At 41.9% G+C, this 19,747-nt stretch overlaps 1 long non-coding RNA gene across 1 annotated transcript; it reads left to right on the plus strand.

The window, feature by feature from the left end:
- The first annotated feature begins 11,718 nt into the window (after positions 1-11,718).
- LOC146990370 (uncharacterized) lies at positions 11,719-13,079 on the plus strand. The gene is made up of 3 exons (XR_015035663.1): positions 11,719-11,882; positions 12,187-12,262; positions 12,629-13,079. It is a non-coding gene; the product is annotated as an uncharacterized LOC146990370 (long non-coding RNA).
- Positions 13,080-19,747: the final 6,668 nt, after the last annotated feature.

Here is a 19,747-nt window from a genome sequence, read left to right on the forward strand (position 1 = left end):
AATTTCACCCAAGTTTTCGTTTCACCTCGTCCGACGGTGCAAACAGACCCGGAGGGAGCTGATATCACGGTTCGGTGAGTATTTTTTTCTTTTTCTGAACGCATAAAATTATATTTAATTTGTCGTATATTCCAGAAGACTACTGATTACTTTCCCATGTTCTCATGTCTGTTCTGACCGGAGAACATGAGACTGTCACCGTCCAAGACAAGTTAATTTATAGTTAATGTGAATAATCGAGTCACACGGCTAACGTTAGCTCACTGTTAGCTCGCCGTTAGCTCCGTGTTAGCCATGCTAACCGTAGCTCGTCTCCGACTTTTACCGGACCGGGATGAATCCGGTTTAATATTTAACGACCACGGCGTCATGTTGGCAGAACAGTGATCGGTAGGATCGGTCTACAAGCTGCAAAGCCCCCAGGTTTATCCATCAACTTGCTATCTTGCTGGTGTCATACTGTACTGATAAATACAACATATAGAGGTGGGGGCTTGTCATTTACTGCTGTAAATTAACACACAAATGTCTTTAATTGAAGCAGACAGTCATGCACCTGCCATGTTTTAATTTAAGTTCTTGTGTTTTACTGTGATTCTAAAGGAGCCACTGTGAGAGCTGAGTGACCGGTGCCAACAGAAGGAGGACATCATGTGAAGTTATGGAGCTGTGATGATGATGAAACCAGAAAACCTCTCATGAGAGAACTAAACAGACCAACTGTTTGTTTATTATTCCATGTTCACATTTGACCTCACACTTTTTAGGGTGAACTTAAAATTGACAGTGAAGATATTGAAGCAGCTATTTTCATAGTCCAGTTAATACAAATGCTTTATTCAGTCGATGATTGTTATCATTGAAAATGTAATAATAAAGAAAGTTACTGTGATTAAATTGTAGTATTTCTTTTACATATTTACCATAACCTCATGGTCAATGGAATGTGACACTTTGGTGAATTATTGTTTTCAATATCATAGATTAGTTGACAAGAAACATCAGGAAAGCACAAGCTCTGATATTCATCTCTAGATGCTTTATTATTTCAAGGAGGGTAACAAGATTAAACATTTGTATTTTTCTTGTGTGTAGTGGAAGCATACATAGAAATAGTCCTGGAAAGTTTTTTCCTTAATTTATTATTGATTACAGCAGTGTGTCGTGGTGTTAATGTTACTGTAAAGATCTGGCCCATTAAAAATCTGTAAAGCAAATCTTAGTAAATAAATTAATTTCATGTTTAAACTGCACTAGTAATTTCAGCATTTCACAGCACTGAAAACGTTTTATAAACTGTGGATGATGTAAAGGTGAGCCATACTGTCAAAACACAAGCTTGTATTGTATTAGCTGAATTTCCAGTACATCTACATGTTGGTAACCTGCAAAAAATATGTGCATATATATATATAATAGGAATGTAAAATAATAGCTAATAGCTGGGTGAATGCTGTCACGTGGTCGACAGGTCGGAGCTCCAGCAGCCGATCATCGGGGATGCAGGTGAGGTAACTTAACATCAAGTCCAGGAGCCGTAACCCACCAGTTTCAGTCCATGACAGTTTAATGTGTTGCAGCTTTACAGTTTGAGACAGAAACTAGCCTCTGGGTTCTGTAAAACAATTTAAAACAATATCAAAATACGTTTCACAGCTTTACATTAGCGTATTAATGCTAACATCGGCTACAATAACGTGACACATTACTCCTCATGGGATCTATGTAGGCTAGTTCAAACATGGACATGTATTTAATAAGCTTCTGAGATTACTTTCACCGTTAAATATAAAGTTTACCTCGAGTTGTAGATGCTAACGGTGTTAGCAGCGTAGCCGCTCGGCAGTTAGCCGGTGTTGCTGGGTAAACTAGCAGCCTCGGAGACACGGGTCCGACCCGCCCCTCGACCTCCTTTGCTCCGCCCCCTCGTCCAAATATGGTTTCTTCTTGCTCCAAAAATCAAAAATGGCGGCGCCCTGAAAGCCAATCTCCGGGCTTCACAAACCAATGGGTGACGTCACGGAGGGTTGCCACTTGGTCCTATAGAGAGCCTAAGCGGAAGCAGGAAGTAACGTCGCCATGGGACCTCAACTCTGAAAAACTCGCCATTCAAATGATTGAGACTGAAAATTTTATTTTGTGATCCGATTGAATTGCGCCATGAGAAAAAAATATGTCCTCTACCTGTTTAAAACATCACGTTTCATGAAGAGAAATCAGCCGTTTATCGTAAAACGGCAACAGAAGAATGTATTTTGTGTAAAGACCGCTCCACGGACTACAGATCTGTGTCCCACAGAAAAAAACAGACGTGTGTGACGTCACCTACGCGACTTGTAGTCTTTCTGCTTACAGATTCTTCTGAATTTTATTCTACAATAGCTTTACAACAAACTGCTGATTTCTCGGGATGAAACGTGATGTTTTAAACAGGTAGAGGACATATTTTTTTCTCATGGCGCAATTCAAACGGATCACAAAATAAAATTTTCAGTCCCGTTCATTTGAATGGCGAGTTTTTCCGAGTTGAGGTCCCATGGTGACCGTTACTTCCTGCTTCCGCTTAGGCTCTCTATGGTCCAGACGGTCCAGACCAGGGGTGCCCAAATTCTTCTCAGTGAAGGGCCAAAAACGAATCGGGGTGGAGGGTCGCGGGCCAAAATTAAACATTCAAATTAAATATGCCTATAAATGTTAATTGTGCAAAATAAACACTCATACAAAGTATTTTTTAAATAACACTATTGATTATTGTGTTTCACTGTTAAACAGGGCTCCAGACTGCCCCTAAATGGGGGCATTTTGCCCCAAAAATTTGGGACAGTGCAAGTAAATTTTTCATCTACAGTACTTGTGCACATGTGCAACCAGTGAATTTGCCTGTCTTTTGTTTTGTAACGCTGGTGAAACATGAAAGGGGAGACTCAAAAAATCAGATGTTTGTAATTACAGGTGGCAGGTCAATGTGTGTGAGTATTGTGAATACTTGCCCTGCAAATCAATTTACAAGTGTGTTCCCCTAAATTTCCTGCTTGCTCTCCTAAAATTTTAAGTTCGGGGCCACTGTGCTCCTAGTGAAAAATGTTAGTCTGGAGCCCTGCTGTTAAAACAAAGCAAATGTTACTGGTACTGGTAGCCTACTCTGGTAGAGAATTTTCTGCTACTTGTGTCGTCCCCAGAAAAGCAGAGTAGCATCATGTGAATTTGTTGCCGTTGCCCAGTCAGCTAATGCCCAGTCTCCCTGCTCCTCTCACCCACACACAGCACCCTGTGTTGGGGGCTGCACGGCCGGCAAGCCCCCAACACCCCCCCCCTCTCCACAGCTCGCCGGAGCTCTGGAGAAGGTTCTAAAGCTCCCGGCAACGGCACCGGCACAGTACCAACGGCGGCGACTGTAACGTTACCGGCAATGATGACCACGACGGCAACAGCCCCGTCGGCACCGTTGCCGTCGTCGTTGCCGCTACCGGTGCCGTCCCGTCATCTTTCCCGGTGCTAAAGCTCTTTGGAACTCAGAGCTCTGGGGGGGAGGCTGCTGGACACTTGTGTGTTTACTTCCTGTCTCTGCTTCTACGAACACTCCCAGCACGTTAACCACAACACTGGTGACAGACTCCACCTAGTGGTCGGAGTCGTACATGCAACATACATCACAGTGGGAAAAAAATAGAAATTTCAAAAATTAAAAATTCGAGCATTGGCAGCGGGCCAAGGGCCCCAAATTGGGCAGCCCTGGTCCAGACCATGGTCCAGACCGTCCAGACCATGGTCCAGACATAATAGAGTATCTTTGGTATTACTGCCCTCTACTGGACAGTCTTATAGGACTTTCTTCACTCTTCTTGTTCTTCTGTGGGGTTTAAAGAGCAATGCAAGATTTCCACCTTAACTCCCTACGGTGACAAATAAATTACTAATACTTAAAGCAGAAGTAAGTGGTCCGGTTGTTTTCGCTAATGCTGCGTTCCAGGCAGGCTTTTGAAATCGTAAATTACAGCTTCAAGTCACAACTTACGACTTTGTAGCGTTTCAGGCAACCCACTCGTGTTTCTCCGACCTGTTTTACCGGTGAAAGTCACTATAACGGCCACTCGTAACTTCCGACCGGTGAACTCGTACCAGATCGAACTGGTACCACTTCACGGTCGGAAAAATACGAGTTTCCTTGAACGCACCATAACAGTCCTCGTCCCTACGTCGCCACATTCACGGCGTTCCTTGGCTGCACACACAGCCCTGCATGCCAATCTCTCTCCTCATTGGATAAAAACTGTAGGATACGATAAATGTTTTCTCTTCGGCTCAGAGCAGAGCAGAGGGACTGAGAGACCCGTGTTTCAGTCCAAACACTCTATGTAAGTGATTGCTGTCGGAAGATATAACTATTTAAGACTTATATTAACACAAATATATCACTTACTTCTGCTTTAACTCTGCTCCATTTTTACCATACGGTAATTAAAAAGCTTCAGAGTAATTGTGATGGTTACCAGTATACAGGGAGAATAATAGTCAGAAAGTGCTATAGGATTCTGAAAGGAATTTCCAATTTAAAATTCTACTTGAATTTGGAACCAATCCTATAAGAAAAAGTCCTATTAGACTATAACCTATAGGACTGGTTTCGGTACAATAACTACAAAATCCTATAGGTTGTTCTATAGGATTATGTCTTATAAAAGTCCAAAAGGACCCCTAGTTCCAAAATCTTATACTCTTATAAGATTTTGATCATTTATAATCCTACAGCAATGGCTATAGATTATTTACGTAATCCTATAGGATTAGGTCTGTTTGTTTTATACAATATCTTATATGCGTTTAAATTTAATTTATTATTTCTTAAATACATTTTGATTGACTTTACGTAACCTTAATTTCTAGATGTAACATTAGAAAAAAAAAGTATGGTATAAGCAGAGATGCACCCAACCAAGAAATCAGTTAATTTACTTTAATGTCTTAAAGCAACACTATAGGATTCGTGGTTCTGGTATTCTGGTTGAGAAGAGCAACTGCTGTTACCTGTGTCTTTCCCAGAGAAGCTCAATAGCCTACGTGAATTTGGTGCAGTGCAGTTTCAGCCGATGCAACCCCGCTCAGGCTGCAGCGGTGGCACCATTCATCCTATTAACCATTTTTCTACCACTTCAATGAGTTTAGAAACATTATTTTAGGGTTGAAATACTACATTGCTTTGAAATCATTACAGAAATAAAAAATTACGAAAGTAACATTTATCATCCCAAAAAAATATTTTAATGAAGAATTTTGGTGACAAAAATTATTTCAAATGCCATCTTGATAGGGAGTTCCTGAAAGGGACAGACAGACAGACAGACAGACAGACAGACAGACAGACAGACAGACAGACAGAGAGAAACATGGAGGGGACAGAGAACAAGAGATTAAGAAAACAAATCAATAAGGAACAGTGCATATACTTACACGTCTGTTTATCATATCAGTGATTCAATTACTTAATTATGTTACTGTTAATATAATGTATGCTGTACTTTCTGGATTTTGCAATCTAGCTTCACAACTTTAATGCCAACAAAGCCAGGGGCGCAACTACCTACTTTCTGGGGGGTATGCAGACATATCACAGGCGCCCCCCCCCCCGTGGGCGAACAATCTCTTGGCGCCCCACCAACAAACAAACACAAGAATATATTATATTATTTGTGTTATTTTATTATATAGCCTACAGTGTTGGGAGGATTACTTGTAATATGTATTCCCCTACAGATTACTGATTACAAAATCTGTTATCGGTAATATTTGGATGACTCAAAGTAATGTATTCTGAATAGGCTACTTATTGGATTACTTCTTACTTCAAAATCGCCTGCCTGGGCGGCGGGCGCCTTTAACACTGAATTTAATCTTACACATGATCTTATAGGCTACAGTGGCTCCTTTAAATTAAATAATATTTAAATGATTTTTTAAATAGCCAATCAGGCTTAGGTTATATTAAAGCTGGGCAGCTTTCTCTGCTCACAGTCCAGACTACAGCCTCTGAACCTCTAATACCCTCAAAAAAATACACAATTTAAAATAGGTTTTGTTTGTGAGTGTAGGGCCAGCAACATGATATGACAGGAGCCACTGTTAAACCTGTAGGCTAACTCTAAAAACCTACCTAAACTCACTTCTCTGCTGAAGTCGGTGTGGTTTTGGAAACAGCGTGACGTTGCGGTTAAACTACGCTCATTATAAACATCACGACAGTCCAGGGTCCGTTTAACAACGTGATCCTGTTGCAGTTTATTCATGTTGTTTACCAGAGACCGGACACTGAAGAGGAAGAAGAGGAATATTGCTGGGCATCCCATAGCTACATTACCAAAATGAAGCCAACTTCAGCGGAGACGGGCGAGGAGTTTAGCGCTTAACCCTCCTTTCTTTCCCTGCATGAGAGCGCTCTGGGCCGGCGGAGCATCCGATGTGAGACTCTGATACAACCTCAGCAGTCGCAAGTTGATCCCCCGCCCCCCCCCCCAACCCCTTGCCTCTTCTGACACACACACACACAACATGACTCTCAGCAGCAAGGTGACATAGGGCGCCCACTCCACTAACTTGACGTGGAAATGAGCGGTAGTTAAGAAAACTAGCGAGTTTTTTTGTTTTTTTTGTTTTTTGGAGAGCGCTCGTGCGCCCTCACAAACATTGCGCCCTGGGCCCATATTGCCCATAGCTAAAACCGGCCCTGAGAGGAGGGGGGGTGAGGGAGCGGAGGGGCTGTTATTGATCATATCATTTACACATGCACAAACAGCTGTTAAATACAGAAAATGCCGACTCAAAATCATTTTTCCCCCATCGCTTTGGCGCCCCCTCTAGCGCGGCGCCCTTATGCGCTGCATATAGTGCATACCCACTTTTTGCGCCACTGAACAAAGCCCACTCTGACTGATCTAGTCCATTGCTAAAGCACATAACCAATTATGCATACTTTTTTTGGGAATTGAAGACAAGTCTTTTGAAACAGTGCATAACAGCAGCAAACAGCAAAATGTAAAGTTTAGCATTCATGAGAACAGATCACACATATGTCTTCATATGCATACATGATTTGCTTGCTTAGCTACTCTTAACTCAAATCCTACATTAGCTAGCATACCTTTAAATTACATCCTCATGCTCATCTTGCACTCATCTGCACACTTCTGTGCAATCAGTTTCTTTATTTCGCTTTTGCCAAGACTTGACTCGACACTCATGTATTCTGCAAATAAAACAGAAGAGAGGACAAAAAATTACCACATAATATTAATTGTGTTTATCAGGATCATCCTACCAGCATACATAACAAACATACAAAGATGACAATGTTTCCACAGCAGTGGATACAGGATTTGTAGCTTAATTATACTACATTTCTGCCTTCATTAAACAGCTTTGGAGTATTTGTGATGGTTTAATAAATGACCTAACTTGTTATGAGGGAGAATGGAGGCTTCACATGCATGTCACCTATTGTGTGTCTTGGCCGGAAACCAACATTGCAAGGCAAGACCGTGTACTGCCGCCTCAGTGTCCCAGCTCTGGGCACCGCAACACAAACATGCATAGTTCCTCTTTAAAGAAGGAGTATTTCCTTTCAAACGATCAACTAGAGAAGAAAATTAGATATGTACTTTTCTTTTGGAGTTCTGCATCTTTCCTCATTTAAAACAGCTAAGTCAAGGCCCTTTCAGAAGATGTCCCCTGCATTGCTGGCTTCATCTGTCTGTTAAAGTAATGGCTTTTGGGCATTCTAACATAGGTGTGTGCTACTTAAAAAGTTCCATAATGACTATTACAGGACTGCTAGAGCTGTGCACTTGTGAAAAGAAACTACAAGTTTATATTAAGTTTATGAGACATCAAAATTGGTCTTTTTATGAACAAGAGGAATGAATACAGCAAGAATGCATCTCTCTGTACATATGGGAAACCCATGTGTCTTGTCCCTGACAAATAAACAAATAAAGCAAACTTAAGTAAACTTTAAAAACCTTCTCTAAATTGTGGCTTACCAATAATGTCAGCAACCTTGTCTGGGTCCAGCTGTGGCTTTATGTCTGAAGGCGTTTGATGTTTTGCCAGTCAGACTATGAGTCCTAAGGACCTGCCTTCCAAAGACTGCCACGCAGAGCTCCCTTGTGGCCTTCTTGGGATCCCCCCACTTAATGTTTGAGAATTGGCTTGCAGATATCATTGTATGCGGACCAATTTTCACCTTCAGATGACAACAAATAGGCATTATAAAGTTACAGGAGTACTGCAACCCTTTGAGGAAAATATACTGATTTATTTACGAAACTTACTTTTCAGTGACTATTCACAAAATTATTATTATGCAATAGTCTTATGATGGAGTTTACAGTGTATATATGATTTTCTACTAAATTCTTCTACTTCTAAAATTAACACAAAAAGACACAGGGCTATAATGTCAGTTTCTTGTCTAGTAATGATTTTGGCCAGTTTGTGGAAAAGTAAATACAATATTTCATAACTGTCAAACAATTGTGGTTTTAAAAGTTTAAAAAAACAACAACAAACAACTGTAGCAGGAAGCAGGGAGATGAGATGATATCAATGGTAAGGAGGGGAAAGGGGAGGTTATAAATCAGGCCCACCTGAGAGCTTTGTGGAGGGAAAATCAAACAAAGGAGAGACTGGAAGGAGGAACTAAGTAATCTTGTAGTAACAAAGCGAGCAGCTGGGGTTTTCTCTCCAAATTATGTTAAACACTTATAATATGATTTATAATGTAAATTTAACAGGTCGAGTTTAGGCATTCTCCTGTCTGGCGACCAACACTTTTTTTGTTTGGAGAGGCTTCAATACTACACAACAAATGGTATCTTAAAATATTTACCTTTAGAATTTCCCTCTGTGAGCTAACTTGGCTGGTCACTGATGAAACTTCACTGGGTCTGGGCTCCTGCTCTGCCTCAGAGCAGGCTATACTGGAACTGAAGCCTGCAATACAAAAAAGTCAAATATTTATCACTACAGTGTCATGTATGTTAAGTTAGGGCTAGCTATTCAGCTGTAATAAACTGTCCAAAGGACTGAAATTTAAGTTTTCTGGTAATATCAGTTTGTATCTTTGTAATTAAAATACTGGGCAAGTTACAGTGTAATAAAATGTTAAAGTAACTACTGTTTTAAAACCCACATTTACCAAAAGAATTCCACATAAGTAAATCATAAACTGAATGGTAAGGCCCAAAATTTTGATTTCTGTAAGTTACCTTTGTTCGCCAAATTTCTTTCAATCGATTCCATTTTCTTCTGTTACTGGCGAAGCAGTGTTTTTATCTCTGTCAATTCTGAGCGGACGTATTCGTCCTTGTTCACCTGACGAAATGAGATAAGAGTCATGAAGACACAATGAAGCTAACCTGCAGATATTGTGAAAACAATTCAAGACGTGCAATATTAGAATTTTACCTCTGCATTTATCAAGTGAGAGGAGATTGGTCCTACCTGTATGGGCAGAAATATGTGCCACCAGAAACTGAATTTGAATCATTCATATTTGAATTTGAATTGCTGAACTTGAATAATTGAATTGAAAATTTGAATTTGAATCACATAATTTGAAATTGTATTGTTTAATTTGAATCATTGCATTGAAAAACTGTATCTGAATAATATAATTTGAAATTGAAAGCCAATAAAATTTGATCCTCACTGAAAATACAGCTCTCTCACAATTCAAATTATGTGATTCAAATTCAGATTCAAAATTTCAAAATTCAAATTCAAATTCAAATTCAGTTTTCAAAATTCAGTTTTACCGTGACAGACATCCGGGTACTTGAAGGATGAAGGAAGAGCAATCGAGCTCAGATACACAGGACTCCTCGCCTGTGTATCTGAGTCATGGATCTATCTGAGCTCGTAGAGAGTGTAGCTGTGCTTAACTGGTTCAACTCTGGTGCCTCCACAGAAATCAGAGTCACGCTCCTCATACAGGAGCTGCTCCTGTCTTTGCTGCTGCAGCGGCAGCGACAATTCTCAGTCTAAACTCGGCTGAAAAAAGAAAAAAGGAAGCCGCCTTCGCCGTGACCGGCAACTCCTGAGCTCGATTGCTCTTCCTTCATCCTTCAAGTACCCGGATGTCTGTCACTGTAAAACTGAATTTTGAAAACTGAATTTGAATTTGGTCCGTGTACGAAGTATAATTCAATTGCGTTGTTCATTTCGAACCATGAGAAATGTCATTTTTAGGGGTATTTCCTATTTCATTGACGTAAGACGTACAACGCAATTCAGCGCACCAAAGTGCCCGCTTGTTCCTTTCTCCAACTTGTACAATGAAAATTGCAAAAGGAAGTCGAGAGGTAAAGGTAAAAGGTAAAGGTACTTTATTTGTCACATATACAGCAAGTACAGTGAAATTCTTTCTCTGCATTTAACCCATCCCTGAGGAGCAGTGGGCAGCCACGGTGCAGCGCCCGGGGACCAACTCCAGATTATGAGCCAGTGCCTTCGGTCAGGGGCACTGACTGGAGGATCAGGCTAGCTGGCATGTTTTTTTTTAGTGGTGGGGGAAACCGGAGCACCCGGAGGAAACCCACGCAGACAAGGGGAGAACATGCAAACTCCACACAGAGAGGACCTGGGCGGCTGGGGATTCGAACCCAGGACCTTCTTGCTGTGAGGCAACAGTGCTAACCACTGTGCCACCGTGCCGGAACCAGCCTTCAAAATAAAAGCTCCGCGTTTTGAAGCATAGGATGAGTTTATGCATCAGCTCATGGTGGACCCACATCTGCCAAACAGAGACACACATGACATTTGATATTTCATTTAGACGTAGTTTAGACTGCTTTGTAGTCTGCGTGGACAAACATGATGCTGGTATATAAGTTACACATTTGTGAACACAACTAGCGTTTAATAAATAAAAAAAACGCGTATTTAAAATAAAACGACGAAACGACGATTTAAAATAAAATAAAAACCCGAAACGAATTAAATACAAACTCACAACAAATCGCCTAAACGATTACCATTTCATAAATGATATAAAATGATATTTCGGCTACTTCCCCCACAACTGTCAGGATCCCTGGGGATTTTCACAATAAGGGCACTGGATCGCACTGAGATGCTGTCAACGACGTGAGGTGAGTGAGTCAAACTTTGTTGTGGTTGATGACTTCATCACTGCTTCACTCATGAAGTAGGTCACACGTTATGTTGTTTTTCATTTTTTCTACCTAACTTCTCCAACCAGTGTTTAAATTGTTGACCTGTAGCTAACGGTTAGCTCCAGAAGATAATCAACGCTAGCAATGCTAATTGTTTACAGGTAAACTAGCTAGCGGTTGTAGCTAATTAACAGCTGTTGGATGCTAACGTAACGTTACGTCTTTTGTTATTATCAGCTCTTTAACTCCACCTCATTTGAATATTTTCTTCTCTAAGTCTGTGAGAACACAACTAGCGTTTAATAAATAAAAAAAACGCGTATTTAAAATAAAACGACGAAACGACGATTTAAAATAAAATAAAAACCCGAAACGAATTAAATACAAACTCACAACAAATCGCCTAAACGATTACCATTTCATAAATGATATAAAATGATATTTCGGCTACTTCCCCCACAACTGTCAGGATCCCTGGGGATTTTCACAATAAGGGCACTGGATCGCACTGAGATGCTGTCAACGACGTGAGGTGAGTGAGTCAAACTTTGTTGTGGTTGATGACTTCATCACTGCTTCACTCATGAAGTAGGTCACACGTTATGTTGTTTTTCATTTTTTCTACCTAACTTCTCCAACCAGTGTTTAAATTGTTGACCTGTAGCTAACGGTTAGCTCCAGAAGATAATCAACGCTAGCAATGCTAATTGTTTACAGGTAAACTAGCTAGCGGTTGTAGCTAATTAACAGCTGTTGGATGCTAACGTAACGTTACGTCTTTTGTTATTATCAGCTCTTTAACTCCACCTCATTTGAATATTTTCTTCTCTAAGTCTGTGAGAAATGTCCTCATTTATGGTAGAAGTGAATAAATACGCGTTTTTTTTATTTATTAAACGCTAGTTGTGTTCACAAATGTGTAACTTATATACCAGCATCATGTTTGTCCACGCAGACTACAAAGCAGTCTAAACTACGTCTAAATGAAATATCAAATGTCATGTGTGTCTCTATTTGGCAGATGTGGGTCCACCATGAGCTGATGCATGAACTCATCCTATGACAGCACCAGGATCAGCTTGAAACAGCCAGAGCTGGTAAGTTGAGAGTAACCAGTGAGTAGAGTCCATCATTTAGACACATTTAGGGCATTTTGATCATCACATTTCCACGGACACGACTCCCTGTCATCATTTCATCGATTTATAATGTTTAAAGTTTGAATTCAGTGGGGAAGCTTTTTGTCTTCTTCTTTGATGTGGTGCATTTGTATGGCAGCGTTATAGCGCCACGCCAGCTCAGGTAGCTCTGAACCATTTTATAGCTACACAGCTACAGTATAGGCTTAGACTGCTGGGGGACACATCACGTTACATGAAGCCCTCTCCTCTCCTCTATTTTTGTGTTGTCATTATCTGTTGTACTTTGGCCTTGGTCTTACACCCTCTCTGTGTTTTCCACAGATTTCTCTAGAGCTCCACCTGCAGCGCCTCCTTTCCTCTGCCCCTACACCAACCAGCCTGCCCATCAGTACTCCTGCTCTCCTGTGGATGGAGTGTCACTCACCTCAGATGCTTTTGAAGGAGCTTCAACATGTCTGCTTTCAGAGTCCCAAACTGTACCTACTAAGAATGGCTTTCACAGCGAAACACAGCCTGCTTTCTAGTGCAAAGGATAGTACTAAGACACAGACATGCAGGGTGCTAGGTTTTTACAAATGTTGAACAATTAATCAATGAATTTGGAATTTATATTACCCCCAGAACCTCCATTGGCTCACAATTCCTTATCACATTCAGTTCAAAGTCCTTCTCCTCACCTTCAAAGCCCTCCAGAACCAGGCCCCATCCTACCTCACTGACCTTGTTGGACCATCACACCCCTCCCACTGCCTCCGCTCCTCCTCCCAGTACCAAGCACAAAACCTGGGGTTACCTTCTCCATCGCTGCCCCCTCCCTTTTGAACTCTCTCCCCAACACATCCGTGACTGTACAGACTGAAATGCTCTCAAATATTTGCTCAAAACCCACCTTTTCAAACTTGCTTTTAATCCCCAAGTGTAATAAGCTTCTGTGTTTCATTGTTCATGTGTGTTGATCATCTTCTTTGTTGTACTTATTTCATGTATTCTTTTATCTTGTTTGTGTTACTATGTAAAGGCGACTAAATAAATAGAATGTTTTATTATTTTTATTAATCAGTGATTGACACAGTGCTTCAGACAAGAGGGTCATGAGGTCAGCAGAAACAATCATAGGGTCACACTACCCATCTACTTTTCTACATCTACAGTTGGCACAACAATGCTGTTTGTCAAGTGCAGAAGCATCATTAGAGACTCCTCTGACCTTTTGAACAGCCTCTCCCAACTCCTTCCATCTGATCAGAGATATTGCAGTCGGAGACACAGTACTGTAAGACTCAAGTCACAGTATGTAAAGTGTCTGATGACAATAAAGACAACCTTGACTTTAACCATAACACATCCTAACTTAATTCTTCTGTAGCAAAAGAGTTCCAGACAGGCACCACACAGTTGAAAGCATGACAAGATATCTGATATGTGCGGACAATTGTAAAAAAAGAAGTAAGAAATCCAATACATTTTGAGTGTACAGCAGTATGAACAAAGGCTCCTGCACACCGTCTTCACTTGCATAGGTTTATTAAACAACGTTTCGGTCCTGAGACCATCAGGTTCACAAGGACGGTCTCAGGACCGAAATGTTGTTTAATAAACCTATGCAAGTGAAGACAGTGTGCGGGAGCCTTTGTTCATGTTTCTCGACCACACAGGTCTTCTCTGACGCACCTGTCCCGGTGTGCATGAGTTTCAGCTCAGCTTTGAGTGTACAGCAATAAAAGTTGTAAGTTGCAGTAGGGTACATTGATTCATTTTCATATGTAAACACTGCCTTTTAATTTGATGATGATAAGAGAAGAGATGGTTATTCTTTGTCCATTGCCCGGATGAAATGTGCACAGTAGCTCATACTGGTCACAGAAAGAGAAGTCATCATAAATCATTGTGGTATTTTTGTTGTTTGTATTCATCAGTGACGGTGTACACAAAATGGCCTAATTCTGTCAGTAAAGCATTGCAACAGTTCTTGAAGATGAGATCAATTTACTTGTGCAATTGTCCCCTTTCTTGCCACACTCAAAAGCCTATCATGATGCTAAATGTCTCCAATAATTGGAGGGTGCTATAAAATATCCACTAACCTAAAGAAATAGTGTGTTGTAGGCAGTGTTGGGAGGGTTACATTTAAAATGTATTCCCCTACAGATTACTGATTACATGTCCCAAAATGTAATCTGTAATGTAATTAGATTACTCAAGTAAAGTAATGTAACTTCATTACTTTCTGGATTACTTTTAGATTACTTTAAAATCGCCTGCCTAAGCGCCTTTGACTGGGACACTGAATTTGCTTTGAATGATCTTACACATGATCTTACTGTAGGCTACCGTGGCTTTAAACAAAAGTATTAATAGGCTACATGTGTTTGAATTTGTCAAACCACAGTTTAATTTGTTATTGATCATCCAGCCACATTTAAATGTTTTTTTTTATCGCCAAACACATTGAATTAGTGGGCTTAGGCTATATTAAAACTGAGCAGCTTTCTCTGCTCTACAGTTCAGACTACAGCCTCTGAACCTCCTACTCATGCAGAATACCCTAAAAAAAATACATGTTTTTTAAAATAGGTCTTGTTTGTGAGTGTAGAAGCACGGGCGATTTTAGAAAATTTTGGGGGGCCCGTACAGCGGGGGGCCCCTGTCGTGCCAAGGTGGTCTAGCTTGCAAGCAAAAAGACATACAGGGCCCTAGTTTCGTCGACCGAGCGAAGTCTAAGTGCAGCGCAGCTTCGCCACGCCAACGGGGTGTGGCCCAGGTCCATTTCGCAAGATTGGTGGGCCGCGCAGTCAGACTTAGACCAGTGCAACCCCTCCCCTCGTCCCTCCCACCGGTGCAAACGGTGAAGAGGGAGGAGACAGGGCGGGAGGGAGACAGGAGGAGGAGAGAAAGGCGTGGAGTGGGTTTGACACAGCCAAGTCAGATCTTCACCAATCAAAGGAGCTCCTCTCCTCACCTTTAACTGCGCGCGGGTGATGCGCGCTGCAAGTTTGTCATTTTATACTTGGACATGGACGGAGGAGACAGCGACGCCAGAGGCCGAACCTCTCCCAGGAGGAAACAGCTGTTTTGGTCCGGAGGTCCGAGCTCAGAGTGACCAATAATGAGTTTACTAATATACTTAACCAGGATTGATCTGATACACTGATAACCCCTGCCCAATGTAAGAAACAACAACTAATAAACTAATAAAGAAACTCACATTTATTCAAACCCTGTGTAAGCAAGATGACAGGTGTACACTAATCACAACATAAACAAAGACCATGTGGATTAAATCAGCGTGCGCGCTCTCTCTCTCCCTCTCTCTCTGTCCTCCTCTCTCTCTCTCTGTCCGTCTCTTTTTTTTCTGTGATAGAGATGCTGAGTATACTGTAGTAGGCTATATACTGACTATCTGATACCGAGGCTGTTGTGGTGGACTAAAAGAGATAATGATTTGTGTTTTGTTTTTCATTAAGGCTGCGTGATGCAGTCGCTCTCCGCTAATGAATTAATAAGTAAATAAATAAATAAAGCGATCATCACAAGGGCAGAGTGGTATCTCAACACGGCAGCGACATGCAGTCATCCACCCTCAGTCCTGCTCTTGGGACATCCACAGCTGCTTTTCAGTGCCAGTTCGTCCCTGCTGTGTTAATTCAGGTGGAGTTTCCTTTACGCACCGACAGCCTTTGATCTCTGCTTTGATCTGACGTCAGATGTGACGGGACAATCTATATAGATATAAATTCACGTGTTGATTCCGTTAGTTGCATTAAATAGTGGTTATTGTGGATATTTATTGCATTGAAATGTGTCTGGAACTGTGGAGATCTGCCTGTGAGGTCTTGGTGACGTGTGTGCACTGCAGGTCAGTCAGCCAAACTTCCACTGCACCTGCTGCGCTTCGCTCTGCGCTGAGATTAGACCTGGTTGGAGGTGGCGAGCTTTCAGCGCAACCTCGGCGGGACATTTTCGGACAAAACTTCCACTGCACCAAGCTGAATCTGTGACGCCTCCCCCTGCTGCGCGGCCACGCCTATCTCAGCGCAGCGCGATCTGCCAATCTTCCAATCTGACTTTGCGCTAGGCTGCGCTGGTCGAAACTTGCATTAGACCGGCTGCGCTACCTTGCGCCACCTGCGCTGCGCCAGCAAACTAGGGCCCACAATGTCTAGACATCCAGAGGTCATACAGACTGCAAAATAAACCCCAATTACACAAAGTACTTGTGTAGTGTGTGTGTAGTTGTATTCTTTACCACTTACATAAGTGCATATCAAACTGACATCTGACACCACAGCACCTCTGCTCTGCCAATCTTGCTTAACATTTAATTTTTATAAGATTAGAAACCCTCATACTGTATAGATGTAAATAACAATCAAGCTACATTAGCAGAGCAGAATCAAAATGTACTTATTATCTTTTAAAACCTACAATAAAAACAAGCAAATAGAAGGGATATGCCTCTGTTTTGGACATATAGCCCCATTTCTCACAACCGGAGCATGTATCTGAAGCATACAGACCATAATTTCACCGATCCATCAACTATCAACTATCCATCCTCTGCTTCACCATGTGTCTCTTTCAGGCCACACTGTCTTCTTCCACCACATCTGCCCTATTCTCATCTGTCTGTCAGATATTGCTTGAGCTTCACAGAGCTGATGTGTCCTGAGATTTTCAGCCTAGAATTAGCCTATCTTTCACAGCAGACACACACACACACACACACACACACACACACACACACACACACACACACACACACACACACACACACACACACACACACCTCTGCTCTCTGGTCTGGGCTGCCTGGTTCTTTTGGGCTAGGTGATGGACGGTCCAACCCGACCGGACGCGCTGGTTTGACCCTGGTTCGTGCCGAAAATCTGACTCGTCAGGCCGGGCTGGGCCTCGGGCGTCATCTCCTTTTTTATTTTTTTATTTTGGCCGGCCTTGCCTCGTAATAATTAATGCTAGTGTGTCGGTCCGTGTCGGGTCCGGGCTTCAACAACTGCGGGTTGGATCTGTTACAGCTTACAGTCTATGACTTAGGCCTACTGTAAACTTACGTCTCTGCTGAAGTCGGTGTGGTTTTGGAAACAGCGTGACTGACGTTGCTGTTAAACATGCAGCTCATCATAAACACATGACAGTCCAGGATCCTTTTAAAAACGTCATCCTGTCGCAGTTCATTCATGTTGTTTACCAGAGACCGGACATTGAAGAGGAATATGCTGGGCATCCCGATAGCGCCACTACCAAAATGAAGCCAACTTCACCAGTGACGGCCGACGAGTTTAGTAGGCTACTCCGTTTTGTCCGTCCCTCTCCCTTATAACTTCGCCACAGTGCAACAAGCGTCCGTCAGTGCAACCTGCGTGTGCGGTAGGCTAAAGTAATCCAAGTAATCCTTTTTAAAAAAAGAAAGTAACTGTAATCAGAATACATCAATTTAAACTGTAACTGTAACGGAATACAGTTACTCATATTTTGTATTTTAATTACGTAACGCCGTTAGCCTACATGTAATCCGTTACTCCCCAACCCTGGTTGTAGGATGGGTACATACTGCTGAATGAATCATGGATGGCAATTAAATGAAATACATTTACAGTAAATTGATGTATAAATGTATTACAATAAATGACAAGATGCTAAGAAATTTGAATAAGTCTGTTATACAGCCTCTCCAGTGCAGGTCAGTGAGGTTAGGACTGAGCAAAGTTTCATGCTTCATAGTTGTAAAAAAAAATGTCAGTACAGTGCAGTTAACAAACACATCAGAGTCAGGTTCTGAGTTCCAACTTACGACATTTAATTCATGAACACAATGCATCAAAACAATAGAAAGTAACTAATTTCCAAAAACAAGAAGAAGAAGAAGAAGAAAAAAAGAAAGATTCAGAAAGTGCCCCTGATGACTTGCATTGCTTCTGACAGCCAGGAGGAGTGTGATGGTCCAACAAGGTCAGTGAGGTAGGATGGGGCCTGGTTCTGGAGGGCTTTGAAGGTGAGGAGAAGGACTTTGAACTGAATGTGATAAGGAATTGTGAGCCAATGGAGGTTCTGGAGGTAATATAAATTCCAAATTCATTGATTAATTGTTCAACATTTGTAAAAACCTAGCACCCTGCATGTCTGTGTCTTAGTACTATCCTTTGCACTAGAAAGCAGGCTGTGTTTCGCTGTGAAAGCCATTCTTAGTAGGTACAGTTTGGGACTCTGAAAGCAGACATGTTGAAGCTCCTTCAAAAGCATCTGAGGTGAGTGACACTCCATCCACAGGAGAGCAGGAGTACTGATGGGCAGGCTGGTTGGTGTAGGGGCAGAGGAAAGGAGGCGCTGCAGGTGGAGCTCTAGAGAAATCTGTGGAAAACACAGAGAGGGTGTAAGACCAAGGCCAAAGTACAACAGATAATGACAACACACAAATAGAGGAGAGGAGAGGGCTTCATGTAACGTGATGTGTCCCCCAGCAGTCTAAGCCTATACTGTAGCTGTGTAGCTATAAAATGCTTCAGAGCTACCTGAACCAGCCCTAACTAAAAGCCCTGTCATACAGGAAGGTCTTAAGTCTAGACTTAAATGTAGTTAGAGTGTCTGCCTCTTTGACCCATGGAGAGAGCTGGTTCCACAGTAAAGGAGCCCGGTAACTGAAGGCTCTACCTCCCAGTCTGTTTTTAGAGATACTGGGAGTCACTAACAGACCTGCAGTCTGGGAGCAGTAGGGATGGGTACCGAAATTCAGTACTTTTTTGGTACCGACCGAATTCCCACCAAAGTACCGAGTATCGATTCACATAAAATCAATCGGTACCACATTTCGGTACCTGAACGCACCTTCGTCGTGCGTCAGCGAGAGTGCAGTCTGCATGAGCCCCGCACACTCGCGCCCGCCCCCCCTTCTCTCTGAAATGAGACGCGGTAGCGCCAGCCTGTCGTTTTAAATCACTACCTGAAAAACAGCCGTCCGTCATTTAACGTGAAGAACGGACTGTTGTGACAATCCGTACCGAAGCGGTCCGGTCCCGAGTCCCGCTTCTCATCACAGCGGCGCCATTCAAGTCCTCGTCACGTAATGAGAGCACATCTATGATCTAAACGAGGATGAAGTCTCCCACTCCTCTCGTCAAAACGTGAAGTCCACATGTTGCAGAGTTTGCACTGCAGTTTCAGTTGTTTTTTTTTATTTGACAAAGTTTCACACAGAGCTTTCTAAAGGCTGTAGGAATCTTTCCATGTTTCTCCTTTTCCCACAGTAAAAACGGACATTTTTTCAGACAAGACGATAGTCATAAACTTTTTTTTTTTTTTTCATTGAATGACTATTCCATTATATGAAAATCATTGCCTATCCCTAAAACATAAAATACTCTTAAAGGCTGAGGAGTTGTGATGTTGTTAAGAGGTAAATATTAAAATTTTAGACTTTTTTTTTTT

This window comes from Trachurus japonicus, chromosome 3 (genome assembly GCF_045865225.1).
Source record: "Trachurus japonicus isolate A0001 chromosome 3, Traja_1.0".
Taxonomy (NCBI): Eukaryota; Metazoa; Chordata; class Actinopteri; order Carangiformes; family Carangidae; genus Trachurus; species Trachurus japonicus.